The sequence below is a fragment of the Hippocampus zosterae genome, chromosome 5 (assembly GCF_025434085.1).
Source record: "Hippocampus zosterae strain Florida chromosome 5, ASM2543408v3, whole genome shotgun sequence".
Classification (NCBI taxonomy): domain Eukaryota; kingdom Metazoa; phylum Chordata; class Actinopteri; order Syngnathiformes; family Syngnathidae; genus Hippocampus; species Hippocampus zosterae.
Genome location: NC_067455.1, coordinates 5,407,681 through 5,427,077, shown reverse-complemented (window position 1 = coordinate 5,427,077; position 19,397 = coordinate 5,407,681). Strand labels below are relative to the sequence as shown.

Here is a 19,397-nt window from a genome sequence, read left to right as displayed (position 1 = left end):
GAGCTTGTTCCTGATCATGATTACCTTCCAGATGGGAGCGGCTAAAGAAGAAATAAATAAAACAAGAGTCAAGTTTCAAGTGATTTGAGCAATAAATGCAAGCCGTACTGTGTGACAGATGGCCCTTTGCTTATTTTCTCGACGGCGCTACAGATCTTATCATCGACGTTGCCTTTGGAGTCTCGAACTCCACCTCCACCTCCAGACCAAACAGGTGAAGCAGGCAGCAGAAACCCTTAGCACTGCCTTAGCACTGCCGCAGACATCTCATCAGTTCCACCACTCAAACGTCTCCAGAAGTGGCGGCCGCTTTTACCCCGGGGACAAATGCCTTGCCCCACCCCCCCCCATCCCACCCAGTCGGTCCACTCACGAGAGTGAGGTCGCCGTGTCCCGACCACAATTACAGACCGTGTGCTAAAACCCCCCTTTTTTTTCTGCTGCTGTCATCAGGATTATCTGCTGCCTTAATGACTCGAACTTTTACACGCGCTTCTTCTTCTAATTTCTTTTTTTCTTTCTGGGGCTTAGCTCAGCAAAGTGCTGCGGGACAAAGTGCTTATTCACAGCAAAAGTGTTGAGAGGGTTCAGGGCGAGAGACCATGTAGAAGATAAAACGAGCTGCAGTGCCTGTCGTTCATTTGTAGAAAACTATCTTGTTATCTTTTACACTCCTTGCGAAAAGACCGGAGATATTGGGCTATGGGATGGAATTTCAGAATGAGCAGCAAATGCACCATTACAATCGATTTTAATTTGGGTGCACAATGCGCCCTGGTTCAATGTTTCAGTCCCTTTTTTGCACGATTTTCCATTTGACAACAAGCAGGTGAATGGCAAAACTCACAACAGGTGTTTGATGCATCAAAATTTCTGAGGCCTTTCTGTGACTCTTCCAGTCTTTCTGCTGTAACCTCCCGATGAGCCTCTAAGCTCAGTCTCCACTTCTTGTTTGAAGACTGTTCTGTTTTTTTTTCTTTTTATTGAACCAGCAAAAATCCCTTTTGAGATGGAAAAAACACATTTTCAAGAGAGTCCTGGCCAAGATGCAGCAGCAAGCAACAAAATACAGTTCAAAACGTTCAAAGAAATGGAATCGGTTTGTTTACCGGTTTTTCTGTTGCGCGACAAAAAAAAAAACAACAAATAATGTTGCCGCCAAAGAGAGTTTCAGTCCTTTTTTTTTTTGAATGATTTTCCATTTGACAACAAGCAGTTGAATGGCAAAATTCACAACAGGTGTTTGATGCATCAACATTTCTGAGGCCTTCTACTTGTATGCCTTTCTGTGACTCTTCCAGTCTCCCGATGAGCCTCAAAGCTCAGTCTCCACTTCTTGTTTGAAGACTGTTCTGTTTTTTTTTCTTTTTATTGAACCAGCAAAAATCCCTTTTGAGATGGAAAAAAAAACACATTTTCAAGAGAGTCCTGACCAAGATGCAGCAGCAAGCAACAAAATACAGTTCAAAACGTTCAATGAAATGGAATCGGTTCGTTTACTGTTTTTTCTGTTGCGCGACAAAAAAAAAAACAACAAATAATCTTGCCGCCAAAGAGAATACTGTTAATCAATTGTTAGGTGTGGTCTTGGTCTCACAATGTCAAAATGTCAACACCGTGATGAAATTGACGGTTGAAATTGCATTTGGACTTGAGCCACGAAAGGGGCAAAACACCTGCCATGAATTGCCAGCGACCTGCTTGGAACAAAATTCAGCCCCGGGAATAATCGGCGGCTGTCACTTGCCAAAAAGTAATGGCTGGAGTTTATACTCGGCCAAATATCGCAAAATTGTTCATATTTTCTTGTCAATCCAACAAGGCGTTTGGTTCGTGTTAGTTTGTGATACCGGGCAACAAATGAGGCGGGCGGCGCGCTGGTGTCCGATAAGCAAACATGTTCAATAACGCGGGTCGGGTCGACGACATGACAATGAGCTGAGTCTGTTTCCTGCCAGCGTCGTCCCGAGCAGCGTATTTATCTTGGTATTGACAGCGGGAGATTGATTGAAAAGCCAAGTGTCGTAATTAACCCCTCCTGTGGCCATCAATCATCGTAATGCACAAAAACGCTAATCTGGTTTAATACGGCAGGAAAAATGAGGCGGCTTTTATCTGTAGATCGGTCGCTGTTTCCAGCGAGCTTGTAATTACCGCAAAGTTCCAAAGAAAATAGACCATCTCCACATGCATACATAATGCCGGCCATGTATGCAATCGCTCGGACAACGCAAAACGGTGATATTGTACTGAAAACTTTCATAGTGTGTCTTAGAATAAACAACAAACACTTTTTTTTCCAATATTGCGGAATGTGAGTTTGTGACAAATGGGATCTATTGTATAGCCACACTCACTTGGTGGAAAATTCTCCTGAGCGGAAGACATCATCCCCACAAAGTCGCTTTTCACAAAACGGAAGTGCGCTCAAATGAGGATAAACGGTCTCTGCGTTTAAAGTCAAAACGAGCAATTCTGAACCGGCGATGCAAAAATCAAACTAACAATCCCGAACGACAATCCGAGTCAAAGTTACAAGCGGCAGTTCACAAGTCAAGATTCTGAAACTCCGACAGCTTGAGTGTCTAAACCGTCAGAGCATGAAAAAAAATAAGTACTAAGTCAAGATGAACTCATTCACTGCCGTGAGTGTTTATCTTGGGGAACTGCCACCTGCGAACTTATTCGTCAAGTAATTTTTTAACACGCATCATGGAAGACATGAAATCGTCGGGCATTTGATGTCGTTGGTCGGTGTGATTCAACATACCGTCCGTATTGGCCTGAATATAAGACGGCCCTGATTATAAGACGAACCCCTCTTTTGCAAGACTCAAGTTTGAAAAAAGACTTTTTGAACAACAAATACATTTTTATACAGAAAATAATTACAGTACATCTGAAACAAATGATTATAACAATATATGTGAGAGAAAAAGCATGTTATTTTGCCTCATTTAAATCTTAATATCTGAACATTTAAATATGTTAACTAAGTGCAATCACATTTGTAAATGAATGGCTTCTGTTTTAAAAAAAAATGTAAATTAGATAACTTCTCCTCAGCTGCCGGTTAACCTGGCCGATCTTCGACCCACTTTTCTCCACATTGTCGCTACGTTTCTCCATTTTCTGATATCTCTTCTATTATTTTCTTCTCTTTGGCTCTTTTCTTCGTGCTACCGCTATTTTTATTTTTATTCTTCGCCATCTAGAGTCGTGAATATGTATAATGTCTAGACCCCGAATATAAGACTACCCCCACTTTTTCAGTCATATTTCAATGCCAAAAAAAACACCGTCTTATATTCGGGCATATACGGTCTGAATTCCCTTTACGTGATGTGGCGACGTCGCAACGTACAGCCCGTCAGGCGCGCAGACGCGTTCACATATTGACGAAAAATTCATTTCCGCGTTTAAGACAAGACAGCCAGAGAGCTGGCCGTCATCTAGTCGAAAATACAGCGATTACAACAGACCTATTTTGTTTTACAACAGTATTGTATCATATTTACAATTTCATATGGACCACGGATGAATGCGCAAAAGTGATTTTGGAAGTGGGCTAATGGAAAAGTGCCGCGTGTGTGCCGGCCGGCCTTCGTGTTAATTGTCGCATTTAGGAGGACAAATGAGTGGACCAATACACTTCCAGGCTCAATAGGAATGTGCCGCAACATTGTTGGCTTGCGATATTTCAAAAGAAGAAAGAATAAACATCCAGTCCTGGAAGACCTCCAGGTGGTCCGGTTCCAAACATGCTCAGGTTAATGAAATGGATTTGCTCTGTGTTCAGAACAACGTGAATAGAATTCAAATGTTTTTTTTTTCCCCTTGTCCTTTCTTCTGTCCTGCCATTCAACGACAAGCCTCCATTTTTCATTTTGATGATCGGGGACGGAGGCGAAAGGAGGAGGAGGAGGAAACGCAGAGCCAGGGCGTAACGCAAGCGACAAGCGGGTGAGTAAAAGCTCTTATGGACCATGTACAAGGGGAAGGATTTTACAATTGCAGTGCGGCCATTCAGCGGCTGCTCATTTACGTTACGCGTGTGTTATGTCACGCACATGCTCGTACTTGCGCACGTTTCTCCAAAAGTATCCGAGGTCGAGGTAACAAAAATTCTCAGACTTTTGTGGGGCTGCGCCATTCATCACTTCGTTTCATTGCTTCTCAAAAGGTGGGCAGTCAATTGATTACTTGGAGCCGTCGTGCCTGACAAGAGTTCATAAAAATCTTCTTACTTAGCAGGGAAATGAAAAGCAGGATTTGTATTTGGAAGCGTGATTTGCAGCCTACCCGTAAACCTGTACACAGCACTTCGCACGAACGTCTCTCAACCCAGCTCCACTTTTGTTTCGGAAAATTCAGCCCCCACCCCCCAAAAAAAAAAAGGTCTATGGAGATTCCTGGACGACGGGGCTCCTGACGCTGCGTGACCTCGCTCATGTTAGGGCCACGCGAGCACATGTCAGCCACCACCGCTTATCTGATAAACGCAAGTACAACAAGCTAGTGGAACAAGATCTACACGGCCGCTTCTTATCTGCACAATCTCAACATGGCCCTCCTCCACCGCTGCCCATTCCAAGGCCTCACCCCCCCCCCCCCCCCCCCCCGCATCTTTTCTCCTCATCGAGCGGCCGGCTCCGATTCTTCATCGCTCCTCCTCCTCTTCATCTTTTCTGACATTCACACCAGCCACGTCATTGTTTCCCTGGCATCGCGGGCCGAATCCACACCCCTGCCTCTCTAATGCCCGCATTAGTCTGTGTTTATTACCGTGCGCGCGTGGGGGCGTGCGTGTGCGTTTGATCATCACGCTTTGGGCAAACCCAGGATCAATGAGGTGCGCGCATGTGAAACCCGATCACCCTCCCGTCCCAGACCGTCATTAGCAGCCGAGCTGTGGACACTAAAGGCTTGTGTAGATGAGCAGAAACCAGAGGAGGAGTTTTGGGGGCTGGGGCGAGGGGGGGGGGGGGCGGGTTGTCGGGTGTCCAGCTCCTCTCAATCACGGTTACATCTCGCCTCCCACGATGCGATTTACTCCTGTTGCAATCTGGCCTGATGTCGTTAGCGTTGAGCAAGATTTCTTCGTGACACCCATTCATCTGTTTTTGCATGAGATCGCTGACAGAAAATCTGACCCCCCCCCCCAAAAAAACACCTTAAAATGGGAGCGATACACTGTAACTCTATTATTTCTCCAAATATTTGGGGGGGAAATCCTACAAAGACAGTGGCCACTTGTCAGGGTTATCACATGCCACACTAATGCTAATTTTGTTAGCCAGTCTCTGGTGTTTCCCATTATGTGTTAGCACTCAGCTAGTAAACTTCAGCAAAAACGCACTTCACAACAAGCAGCAGTTTGGCAAACGGTGAACAACAAGCTGGTTTTTCCTACAAAGACGGTGGCCACTTGTCAGGGCTATCACATGCCACACTAATGCTACTTTTGTTAGCCAGTCTCTGATGTTTCCCATTATGTGTTAGCACTCAGCTAGTAAACTTCAGCAAAAACGCACTTCACAACAAGCAGCAGTTTGGCAAACGGTGAACAACAAGCTGGTTTTTCCTACAAAGACGGTGGCCACTTGTCAGGGTTATCACATGCCACACTAATGCTAATTTTGTTAGCCAGTCTCTGGTGTTTCCCATTATGTGTTAGCACTCAGCTAGTGGACTTCAGCAAAAACGCACTTCACAACAAGCAGCAGTTTGGCAAACGGTGAACAACAAGCTGGTTTTTCCTACAAAGACGGTGGCCACTTGTCAGGGTTATCACATGCCAAACTAATGCTACTTTTGTTAGCCAGTCTCTGGTGTTTCCCATTATGTGTTAGCACAAAGCTAGTGGACTTCAAGGCAAAGCTTTGTGGTTGCTCTAAACACACAAAGTGTCATTCTGACAGTTTGATGTTGATTTTTAGCATTCACTTGAACTGGGAATGACAAAAACCGGCTTGTTGTTCACCGTTTGCCAAACTGCTGCTTGTTGTGAAGTGCGTTTTTGGTCGCAAGTCAAAACAAACAACGCCCCCCCCAAAAAAATACTTAACATCATCTTGTATCTCGACAAGGCTAATTAAAGCATAACAATTTCCAAAGGAAAAATCCAAATGCATGAGTTCAAATTTTGCCAAGGTCACACATTTGACCCTCAAACTTCATCAGGTGCAACTTCCAGAAGAAGAAGAAAAATGCAGGCACACAAAGCGTTATGGATTATCTTTCTGCTGCAAAAAAAAGTATGTATATTGAGAATAGTTCTACTTTGACATCACGGGCCAAATGTTTCCCATTGTGTGAAAGACGAAGCTCTCTCAATTGAAGAGCCGATGGGGTGTTTGCGGGGGTGTCTTGCAAAGTCGTACATACCTGAATGCCTGCAGGGTGATTCATTAAAAAAAAAAAAAAATCACAGTTTACAACAGTACCATGGGTGACAGCTAGACTTTTTTTTTAAAGTCACACTTGAAGCATATTGATTTGAAGTTGTTGTCTCCACTAGATAGGCCCGAGCTTGCAGGTTAATACTGGTCGGCTGTTTTTTAACAAAGAAAAACTCTCCAGTGAGTTTTGCGGCGAGAGTCGATTTTTCAACGCCTTTCAATTTGCAATGTGATGAACGGCTTTCATCTTTCTGGAATTTAAAAACAAACAACAACAAATAATAAGGAAGGCGTATCGCAGATGCCTCTAAAATCCTCCAGAACAAATGATTTCAGGAAAAAAAACAATTGATGACGAAAGGACATGATCACATCTACAATACAATACAATACAATACATGCTGATTTCTATAGCGCATTCACAACAGCGGCAGCTGTAACAAAGCGCTTAACAAAACAGTTAACATCAAGTAAAATAATAAACACAACACATAACATAAAACACGGACAGTCATGCAGTTCTAACCACTTTTCCATCACACGCTTTGTTGTTTGAAGCAGTTTGAGATGAAAGAGGAGAGAATCAAAGTGTCCTTTAACCAGCGGATCAGAGACGTCATGCTCAAAATGTGCACACGTCGGCTACAAGCTAAGTTTCAGTCAACAAGAAGCTGTAGCATCCATTGACGAAAAAAGAGATTGGTTCACTTCTCCTGTCCCATGGAAATCCACTTCAATTCCAAGCGGCGACTCACGGTTCCAAATACGCTTCGGCGCTCTGCGCCAACGCTCCTCTCTCCTCATCCTCAACTTCAGCGGCCATCCATCCAGCCGCACCAACGCCGACTGTCCAACAGCGCCGACATAGCCACTGAACAAATCGGGGTTGTGAAAAATGCTGCCCATTACTGGCGCAAAAAACACAAGCGCCACAGGTCTGTCCAGCACCGACAGTCAATGGCGCCGACATTCCTCCCAATCCAAATCTGTGCTGGTACAGGCGTGCTGCCGAGAAGGCGCAACCACCAAGCACAGATACTTCTCCTTTGACGAATGTCGTGGCCAAAAAACGCTGAAAACAGTCCATATCAGGTCCGCATGATGAAACAACATGTGACAAAACAAAAGACAAAAACAGCAAAAAAGAACAAAAAAGCAAGGCTCTTGAAGAGCACTTGCCAAAGGCTGCCTACTCGGGCGCCATCTTGGGAAGAAAAAGCCATCACATCTGACTGTGAGTCAGCATTCCTCATGTCATGTGTATATAAGGAAATTATTCTTTTGCTTTAAAAGCCCTTTCTTGGTCTTTTTTTTTTTTTTTAATTCACGGTGTCACAAAAGTCAAGTCGTGACTCTGCCTGACATGATTCTTTTCACAAAAATGTCATTTTCTCTGCTTTTGGTTCAGAAAGACATTTTTGTTCAACAATAATCATGCGGTTCTTGAACGATCAGACAAAAGGCTCCAAAATGGCTGCCGACAAATAGTGATAGTGTTCAATTGAAATGATCAAGATTGTTCGCGGGCTTCTGCAACGTTTGCTTGATGCAGCTGATGGATTTGAATCAGGTGTGTTGGAGGAGAGAGGTCTCTAAAAGCGGTTCTAGGAGAATCAGACATGGGCACCGCTGCTTTGTACACTTTGGGGAGTTTTCTCTCTTTTTTTATTTTCCCCACAGTCTTTTCGACAAAAGGTATTTACCGACAAGCACGATTGGAATATATATATGTGTCCCCTTGTGGGGCGTATGTTTCGGCTTGTCCAAACAGAGAGTTCCCAGAAGTTGGCCCTTTTGTGCATGTGGGAGGAAGCGTTAATGCGTGCTGTGGAGTCTGCCTCTGGAATAGGCACACTCCGTCTGTCTGCAGCTCGAGGAAAAGTCGATCATGAAACACACAGCGGGAATATTCCAACCCTTTGCTGCTCTGGCGCTGCTGAGTGGAAAATCTCAGGCAGGACGATTGCATCCAACAGCGCAAAAAGAATCGGCTTGGCGATTTGAAAAAGGGTTTTCATGATTTGCCGTTCATTCATACACAGAGTGTTGGAAAGCATTTTGAGAGAAATTTACATATAACCATTCAGACAGTTTTTATTTGATGTGATTTGAGCAATTTTACAAGTGTAAAAAGAAGTTGGAGAATATGGACTTGCGATGCATTGATTAATTTCCAGGACGATCCATCCCGCGCGGTATCACATTGTCATGTTTACCCCGCGCTCGTTAACCCCCGGCCGACTCACTCGGCCTCTCCGGGTCTCAGAAGTCCAAATGTGACAACCGCGTCCCGGCGGTCACACAGTGGGGGGCATGGCAGGCATTGATTTTGCTCTAAGATAGCATCACGGTTCTCCCGTTGCTGCTTAATATTGCCTCAAATAACAAACAAAGCCAAAAAGATGCGGGCCCACCGTTTGTTGACGTTTATGAGAAGATGTGCTCGCCGTTTTCGCGGACTCATCATTTGTGCAAGGATTCGACTGACAGACTGACATCATTGACCTCATTCTGCATGCAAACTAGCGATCAATAAACTAGTAGCGCTCTTCATGTAATTCGACACACAAATGAAGAAATAAATGAACAATTCATAGTTTTTAAAGAGACAATCGCCAACAGAAAGAAGAAGCACTCGGCTCACGTCAACTACCACAGTTAGTCGGAGGCGGAGGGAAGCTCTGCGCTACTTCCACTGTCGCAACTTGTTAGCCACGAGCTACAGCTGGCTACTAGCGCCCCGAAACACGTTGCAGAATCGCCCCCAAGTCATTAATTATCGCCTCCGCGGTGGCAAATAAGATGCATTTCTAAAAGTATTGTTCTGATGAAGGGGTCACAAGGAAAGACGGGGAAGCCAAACTAATTAATTTAAGGATAAACATGGCTAGTCCTGTTGATGATCCAAGTCCCTCCTAGCAAACACGGCACTCTGTCGGTTTCCTTGAGTTAGCTCCAACACTCTCACCATCTTCCTCACCTTTCTTCCAGTTTCACAACGGTTGAGGGGGTTAGGTTGTGCGTCGGTACCTTGACCCTCAATTTGTTCCATGGCTGAGAGAATAACTCAATTTACTCGTATGTCAAATAAGTTGCATTACCATTAATACAATGTAAGTGCATTACAGAAGGTTCACTGATTATTTTATTTATTAATTTTTTTGCGTGGGAGCAGGCAGAGAACGGATTGTTCGCATTTCCATTCATTTCAATAGGAAAATTCATTCATTCATTCAAGGCGGCCCGGTAGTCCAGTGGTTAGCACGTCGGCTTCACAGTGCAGAGGTACCGGTTCGATTCCAGCTCCGGCCTGCAAACTCCTGTGTGGAGTTTGCATGTTCTCCCCGGGCCTGCGTGGGTTTTCTCCGGGTGCTCCGGTTTCCTCCCACATTCCAAAAACATACGTGGCCGGCTGATTGAACACTCTAAATTGTCCCTAGGTGTGAGTGTGAGTGCGAATGGTTGTTCGTCTCTGTGTGCCCTGCGATTGGTTGGCAACCGATTCAGGGTGTCCCCCGCCTGCTGCCCGAAGACAGCTGGGATAGGCTCCAGCACCCCCCGCGAATGAATTCATTCATTCATTCATTCATTCATCTTCCGAGCCACTTGATCCTCACTAGTGTCGTGGGGGTGCTGTCTTCGGGTAGTAGGCGGGGGACACCCTGAATCGATTGCCAGCCAATCGCAGGGCACACAGAAACGAACAACCATTCGCACTCACACCGAGGGACAATTTTGAGTGATCAATCAGCCTGCCACGCATGTTTTTGGAATGTGGGAGGAAACCGGAGCACCCGGAGAAAACCCATGCAGGCCCGGGGAGAACATGCAAACTCCACACAGGGAGGCCGGAGCTGGAATCGAACCCGGTACCTCTGCACTGTGAAGCCGACGTGCTAACCACTGGTCTTACCGGGCCGCCCGCATTTCCATTCATTTCAATAGGAAACTATGATTCGAAATGTTTTGTCTTACGATTGTTGTCATGGAACAAATTAAAGCTGAATCTCAAGGCACTGCCACATAGTCAAGCGCCAAATTGTTCAAGCGAAACGTTAGCTTAATGCTAACATAATCCGATATGAAGCACGACAGTATATCAGTGAGCTAATTCATCCATCATTTGAAGGTGGGCACACTCTTAACAGGTTGCCAGCAAATCGCAGAGCAGATATGCTAATTCCGAAGCTTCAAGCAAGCGCCACCTGAACGGAGAAAAAACACGTTCCTGCCGTTTGCCAGTTATAACTTGAGTTTGGTCGTTAAACTTCTGCGCATCTTGTTCTTCCTTTCAATAACACTCCACGTCTTCCAGTAGAGCTCAGTGATGCCCAGAACGTTGTGGCTAAACATGATACGACACCGCAGGAGACTGCGAATATGGACTTACCCGATGCTTGGAGACTATTGAACGGGTTAACAACAATCAATCACTTGAAGAAAAAAAAAAAACCCCAACAACCTGAACTGTAGTGTGAGATGTCTACATCTTTTCAGCAAATCAGTTATGGGCCACCCCGCCGCTGCTGTCAACGTGGCCGATGTGAAAAACAAGAGAAAGCCTCTGGCTTAATGTTGGCGTCCTCCTGCGTGTAATCAATGGCTATTTGGCCAACGTGATTGCATTACGCCGTCTGATTGAGTGAATGACGGCGTTTCACCCAGCACCGTCGTCTTAGCTGTGCCATTACCTCGCAATTTCAAAGCGCGCTATTTCTTTTTTTTTTTTTTTTTCCTTTCATGTCACATGCCCCCCCTGCTGGGTAAATATTACACCAACTTGCTTCAATCTATCGTTCATTTTTCGCTTCTTTGCTCCATGTTTAGCAGAGCGGGGCAGAATAAAATCATTCTGTCATTGTGTATTCGCTAATCACTATTGAAGCATGTTGTATGTAGAAGACCTTGAGAGTTCCTCAAAATGTCGACTCGCTGATTTGTCTTCACATTTCTATATTGACGACGATATCGTTGACCCAAGGTTAGTCATCATTCATTTTTGTTTGTAATAATGTCAATTTCAATAAAGGTTGAACGAAGCTGCAAAATCCACCCGTTTTTAGCCGTGTCAGGGGCCGCCAGTCACACCGCGGTGAGGTTTGTTTGTGTTTGGCTGGTCGGCCCTCTTTTATTTTGAAAGAATAACGCTCCTCTCATTTCAGGTCACTTGCCCCTCGTCCTGTGCCAGTCTAATTGTCAGTCCCGCCCCGATTGTGGCACCTATGGCCCCTTAACGTGCGTTTAAACGGTCCTCGTGTCTTTTCGTCCTGTGCCAGTGCGTTTCATCCTTTTGCGTGCCTTCCAGCCTCTTCTGACCAATACTGTATCTCGTTTACTCTGAACCCTTGCAACTGTGTGCTGTGTCCAAGCCTGGTATTGACCAGGGATAATAATAATAATAATACATTTTATTTATAAGCGCCTTTCAAGACACCCAAGGACACTTTACAATCAGGAACAAAAACAATAAAACCCAGAACGAGTTGAGCAGCGGCAGCCAGACGCGCCAGCGTTCACTCAACCCCGAAACTGATTATCTTTGTGTTGATTCCAAATTGCTGAAACGCGGAAATCCGCCGTTTTATTTCTTAAATTACTCATTTTTGTGAATCGTCTAAATCCGTTGAGAAAATTTTAGGGAGGGGTCAGGTACCTTATCGTCGAGTTTTCACGAGCTCTCCCGATCAGTCTTTCCATCTTCCGATTGTAAACAGCCCCGCGATTGGACGTGTATGATGTCTTACTTGTTGTGATTGGTCGCCCCGCCCAAGCCACGCCCCTTTCCGCTTTTTTCATCACTAGCCATTGCCCTGATTGACACCACCCAATCACAGCTCACCTGTTTACCGAAGCCGAGCTGTGATTGGTTGCTACCTGATCCCTGAGCACATGGGATGTCATTTTCAGTCGACCGCAAGTGGCAAAATGGCCGCCCCCTGAGATGGACAAAAATCGAGTTGACTTTACTGTTTCACTCATACTCCACAAACGCAATAGGAATCAGAATGCTGTGTTTAGACAAATAGGGCTGCATTGAACCCATTATTGTAACAAAAACATTTGGGTTGACTTCCCCTTTAAGTGGTACACTCAAGCATTCCGTCCGTCCATTCGTCTCATCTCTCCTTCCTCCACTTGGGATCATGACAGCCATTAAATATGAATTAAAAACCACACAGGCCTCTTTCCCTTCCAAAATGTCATTACATATCTTCATCGCAGCCGGCTGTTGAATAAGCATTTTGCAGGACTCCCCCGGGTGCCAGTGATGAGGGGGGCTGAAGTGGGAAAGAGGGGGGAGGGGGGGACAGATGGGCCAGGAAGACGAGAGGATGAGTGCAGGGTCGAGGGGAGGGGGAGGGGGGCATCCAGAACGGGAGGAAGACCCTCTTCGCGGCAGGCTTAATTGCGTCTGAAATGGAATCTGCATTACAGGCGGGCCCCTAAGTGAGTGCACTACTCCAGTGAGCAAGCGCCCCCCCCGCTCCCTCAACGCGACGCAGCGGCCTGCTAATAAGCACGCAAGGATGGCCGCTGCACTACTCAAGTAGCGTACGCCTTTCATTGTACAGGCTGGAGCCCTAAAAAGAAACAAACAAACATCCTCGCTCCAAATCAACAATTAAAAAAAAAACACATTAAGATAAGATTAGATATCCTTTATTCGTCCCACACTGGGGAAATTTACAGCCTCCAGCAGCAAGAACGTATGTAGAAAGAAGAAAGAGAAAAAAAACAACAAACATCTTTCAATTAAATGCAATATGAACACAAAATGGATAAATCGCAGTACTATTTACAATTTTCCTTCACATCATTTAATTATTATTATTATTATGATTGTTATTTTTTTATTCATCAGCCTGACAGCAGTCGCTATATATATTTATATATATATTTGTATATATTTGTGATGAATTCATTGGGCTTATTTTCATGACACTTCCTTTACTAATCATACTAATAGTCACAATAAGAGTGGAATGTTACTTGCTGGACTACAAGTGCTAGTATTAAGGCACTTTGGCGAATATTCCTAATCGTAGTAGTAGAATGTTAGCGTGTTGGTGGTATCCACGGTTGTGATTCTTATCATAATAATAGAATATTCATTCATTCATTCATCTTCCTAACCGCTTGATCCTCACTAGGGTCGGGGGGGGGGGGGGTGCTGGAGCCTATCCCAGCCGTCTCCGGGCAGTAGGCGGGGGACACCCTGATTCGGTTGCCAACCAATCACAGGGCACACAGAGACGAACAACCATTCGCACTCACACTCACACCTAGGGACAATTTAGAGTGTTCAATGGAATGTGGGAGGAAACCGGAGCACCCGGAGAAAACCCACGCAGGCCCGGGCAGAACATGCAAACTCCACACAGGTAGGCCGGAGCTGGAATCGAACCCGGTACCTCTGCACTGTGAAGCCGACGTGCTAACCACTGGACTACCGGGATTAGAATAGATAGAATATTAGTCGTCATTTCAATGCACCTCATTTGTGTTGACAGTCAGACTTAGCGTTACTCATTACGCAAGAGTGTTGTTGCCGCACCGGTGGTCCCAGGGTCAGTGTGTCCGAATCCCGACTCGGACTGCCCGCTGCCAAAGGATCCTCGGGCGAGACACCTGATCCCGGTGGGGCTGGCAACAATTGCCCGTTGGTGTGGGAATGTGTGTGTGAATGGCTGAATGAGGGGGGACCCGGGAGGGACCCAGGGGGACCCACCCAGCCCTCGAAATGAAGGAGAAAAAGCGCTAGCCTTGAGAAATTGACAAATATCACCTTTGAAGAATTGATCGGCCCCAAATCTGAGAGCATCTTTGAGCGTACGGTTTGAAACGAGCTCTTACGGATTGAAACATGGAGGCAGATGTTGTCGGATGGCGGCTGGTGAGCACGTGATAAGGAGGGGCCTCGGCTCAGTATGTCGCTCCGTTTTGGAACACGATCCGCCGAGATCAGGTTGGCCCGTCCTGTCTACAAAGCGCACACACACAGGGAGACGGAGGAGAATTTATTGTCTGTGACCGGGCTCTGTCGGACAATATTCCAATATTCCCGTCTCTCGATTTTTTTCATTTTCCGTTCACGAAGATTCTCTCGAGTCGCAACAGGCCAACTGTACTTTTACATTGAATGTTTTTAATGACAGTTTGACATGATCGCATTTCTTAAATATCGATTAAAAACTAAAATGCACAAAATCACTAAAAACAGACTTTTTAATCCCAAAATGAATTGAGTAATAAATGAAACAATCAGGTGGCGGCCCGATAGTCCAGTGGTTAGCACGTCGGCTTCACAGTGCAGGGGTACCGGGTTCGATTCCAGCTCCGGCCTCCCTGTGTGGAGTTTGCATGTTCTCCCCGGGCCTGCGTGGGTTTTCTCCGGGTGCTCCGGTTTCCTCCCACATTCCAAAAACATGCGTGGCAGGCTGATTGGACGCTCTAAATTGTCCCTAGGTGTGAGTGTGAGCGCGGATGGTTGTTCATCTCTGTGTGCCCTGTGATTGGCTGGCAACTGATTCAGGTTGTCCCCCGCCTACTGCCCGAAGACAGCTGGGATAGGCTCCAGCACCCCCCGCGACCCTAGTGAGGATCAAGCGTTTCGGAAAATGGATGGATGGAAGGATGAAACAATCAAATAATGACATGAAAATCTAAGGGTGCAAGGAAAGCCACAGTCCCTCATTCATTTCCAGCCATTTTATTGAATGGGCCAAATACAAAATGGCGGCACTCGCGAGAGAGCTGCTTTCCACCACAACTCGCACTGTGCTCACATGCTGACCAACCGACTGAACACGACTCAACCGAGCAACGGTTAATGAAATAGAGCGCAACCTAAAATTATCGTACCCAGATTCCGGATCAAAATGGCCACCCCGTAGCGAGCTGCCGTCGTTTCCCGATGCAGCCTAGCCTCATGATTTTCAAGTGTCACTTGTAATTATTTGAAACTGCACTTTTGTCGCAGCAAGCTCACCTAATTCGGCCTGGTACTTTTGATTGCGTCGACATTTGCCTTTTCAAGTAGCATTCGCCCAAGTTCCTGACATCTCCTTAATAGGCCACGCCCCTTAAAGGAACATGCCAACACGCAAATTCATTACACTTGAAAAGTGAAAGCGGCACATATTTTTTTTTCCATTCTTTAATTTCACGTGTTTCTCTGCAAGCCCTTTGCGATGTTTCTTTATGAAAGCGCGTCACAATAAAACATTTTGGGGGGGGGGGGGTTTGCAAAGGCGTAAACGCATTTGACACACAAGTACATCAGGCTACCAGATTGATCATGGAATTGAATGAAACTCCCAAGTCACGTCGTTAGTGACTGGATGTGTTCATGAAAAGTCCCCCCCCCCCCAAAAAAAAGTATTTTGCGCATTTTTCCTCACTCGTCCTGGCTACAAAACAGCAGCAGCCGGAATATTTTGGCACTGCATGCATGCATGCGTGTGTGTGTGTGTGTGTGTGTGTGTAGGGGGCTTCGCTTGGCTTCACACATGCGCATGTGTGTGCGTGCGCCGCAGTCCACTTAAAGGCCCGTGGTTTCCGAGGAGGCCATTGTGTTTCCCCGGTCGCTTAGCAACCGTCACCAAGGCCAGCGCTCTATTGTGGAGCGCCTCATTTGCTCACTGCCTGTTTCTACTTTTCCAAATTGTGCTGTAATTTCACAAAGTGCCGTTTGGCCCTTTGGGAGAGATGCACGGAGGGAAAGATGGAGGGATGTTGTGAGGGACTGGAGATGAGACGGCCAAACGCCGCTGATGACAAAATGAAAACAAACATGGAAGCGGGTCATTCAGCTTTCTTAAAATTTTGCAAAAAGACCAGCACGAAATATGTTGCAAAGTGAAAATGTGCTTTTATCATGAATTCATTATCACTTCATTATGTAATTTCTTAAAATTACAATGATTTCATTTTTCCCTTGGTACTTTTCAATCAATTACTGTCGTATTTTGAAATGAAAACATTTACCAAATCAAAGGCAGATTTTTTTTTCTCGAAAATACTTACAGTATAGAGTTGATTTATTAAACTAGTGGTTCTTTCAAATTAATAGATTTTACAAAAACTACGTCACACTTCGATTCAACAGCGATTTAACATTTTAGACATTAAATCACATTTCATTTCATGAACACATTTACAAGAATGTCGTTGGTAATGAACGGCTTTTGCAGTCATGAATTATCTCCATAGTTTAACTTTGATTTGCAGTAATTGAATTAATATATTAAGATCAATTTTAAAGTGATAATAATGATCTATAAAAAATGATATTTACAATCAATTCAAAACTATTCAGTCATTTCAGATGAATACATCCTTCAAAAGCTATTTTCATTTTCAATTAAACATTCACTTATTTTAATATATTAATTTGAAATTAGTCAAATGAAAAACGATGTGAATTTAGCCTTTAGATGAATACATTTACAATGACTAACTTTACATTATAAGACAATTTACTCTTAATAAATGTCTCCATCGAATGAACCTTTGTTACATTACATTGCACTGAATAAATGACTGAATAAATAAATGAATAAATGAATATTTCTTTCCGATAACACAATTTCACAAAAACGAATGACCACATGTATTGAACATCTATTTGGGGGGAAAAAAAGAAAAAAAAACTCCGCCTGTCAATCAAAAGTGAGCTTTGGGGTCCTTAATTTTGAGCGATCCCAAATTTTGCTGGGTTTGTGCGTCTGTTAAAATTTACTCAAAAGAATCACTGGAGGCTGAAACGCACACGCACACAAACACAAGTCAACTTAGCGGTCGAGAAAAGAGGAATAAAGAGAGAAAGACAGAGAGCGAGAGAGAAAGAATTAAAAAGGGCGAAAATTGACCGATTTGAATTGAGCAACATGTGGTGGGCGGAGCAGGCAAAAGCCCACAAGGGATTCGTTTTTTTATTTGTCCCCCCCCCCTCCACCTCCTTTCTTTCTTTCTTGGTGACGTCACATTAGCGCACTTCTATTTCTCCTTGAGCAGCACCTGCGTTTGCGTCCGTGTGTCAGTCAGTCGCCACAAAAACGGCAAACACATCTGGCGGCCGGCGCTTGACAACCTGGGCTTACCCGGCCCCCCGACCCTTGCTCTTCCTCCACTTCTTCCTCTCTTTCTCTTCTTCTTCTTCTTCTCAAATTGGGTCTCCCATCGCGCTGTACATCCTCCAAGGTCTTGGCCCACTTATTTTTCATTTTTTTGTGTTGATTTTCACAGGCTGCGTGTTGTCTTTGGTGCAAAGAAAAATTGCTCTTTTGACGAGGATGACCCCCCCGCTGGGCGCCCCTTCACCCGGGGTAAGTGGCAACTATTTTTTTTCACATCCACCCAGTGGGATCTCTCAGTACATTTGACAAGAAAAAAAATTCCCAGCGCTCGCCGCCAAGGCGCTACATTCGCTGCACCTGCTGCACCATCTCATGATATTCAGTCCACACGCGGAACAGAGGTAAAATATACCTGTATGTCGTTTTTGTGGAACATCCAAAATATCGTAAACGACCACCACATGCAACGGTAAACCTGCGATGGCACATTATTACCTCCGCAAAGGCCGATTTGTGCATTGCAGCTCACAAGATGGTGCGGCAGGTGTACCTAATGAAGTGACTGAGGCTGCATTTGAGGCCGGTGGGGCGTTTGTGGTTGTAAAAGTGCTCCCTCCCACGCTGAACATCCTTTGGCAATGATTTTGATTGACACTTGAAACTCTGCCCCCCCCCCCCCCAAAAAAATTGAGCATTATTTGTATATCGCAGCTCATTGGATGGTGCCGCAGGTGTGCCTAATGAAATGGCCCAGTGACAGGCGCTGTGTTCAAGGTCAGTTGGAATCGGCCCTTTTGTCGTTTGTCAAGAAGTTTGTCCTTCCATAGAATGGAGTTATCCTCACTGGGCCCTTTCATTAGGTACCCCCACTCCACCTCAAGATCTCCCATGAAAAGCAGTCTCGTTCTCAAAAAAATAAAATTGCTTCGTTTTGGGAGAGTTTGCTTCCCAAAAATATGAAACCAAAATCTTTGGTGGCACTTTGAGGGTATTTATTGAATGATGTACTGCCAAAATATCGGAAACAGCCAGCAGGGCTGCAACTAAGTGTTATTTTAAGAATTGATTAATCTGCCGAATGTTTTGTTCATTAATTGGGGAATCGGATTCCAAAAATGTTTAATTTCTGTCCAAAACAGGACAAAAAAGTGAGATTGCATCCATCACAGAAAATTGCCCCAAAAACTTGATTCTTGTTCTGCAAAGTAAAAGCAATCTTTAGTTTTGAGAAGAAAAAAAAAACGCGAACAGAATCAGTCTCTGAGGATTTGTCCAATTTTAAAGGAGACAAGGTCTCTAAACCATTAATCGATTCTCAAAATAGTTGTCAATTAATTGAATAATTGATTAGTTATCGATTCATGGATTAACCATTTGTTCCTCTCATCAAAAGTGTTGACGTTGGACGAGGAGGGGTACCCAATGCAGTGACTGAGTGTAAATTGCTTCCCGCTTCGTAGCATGTTGGGCATGTCAAGCACTCACTGGACACTTCATTAGGTACACTCAGACCGCCCGGTCTCATCACAAGCCGTCATCATCTCGAGCCGTTGCAGAAACGCCATGAGATGGTGCAGGCGTGCTGATGAGACCCGTGTAACTTTTCATGTAATGCGCCGCATCCATCACTTGAACGCGTGCAAGCATAAACCAGAAGGGCAGCGAGCCAAGTATCTGCCCGGCTGGCTCCGTCTTCATCGCTGTTATTATTATTATTACTTTTTTTTTCCTCCTTCAATTATTTATCATAATTGATGGCTTTTGTCCACTTGTGGAGTGAATTTGTCAACAGGTGGCAGTTGCTGGGCAGAATTCGTTCACTGACAAATGTGGTTGCTGCTATTTGTCAGCGAGTTGGACTTCATATGACGCAATCTCCAAGATGTTTAACACACAAATAGGAATTGAAAGGAAAACA

At 44.9% G+C, this 19,397-nt stretch overlaps 1 protein-coding gene across 1 annotated transcript in view; it reads left to right on the top strand.

Moving 5' to 3' along the window:
• Nucleotides 1-19,397, top strand: part of bola1 (bolA family member 1) — a 112,179-nt gene that overhangs the window by 16,931 nt on the left and 75,851 nt on the right.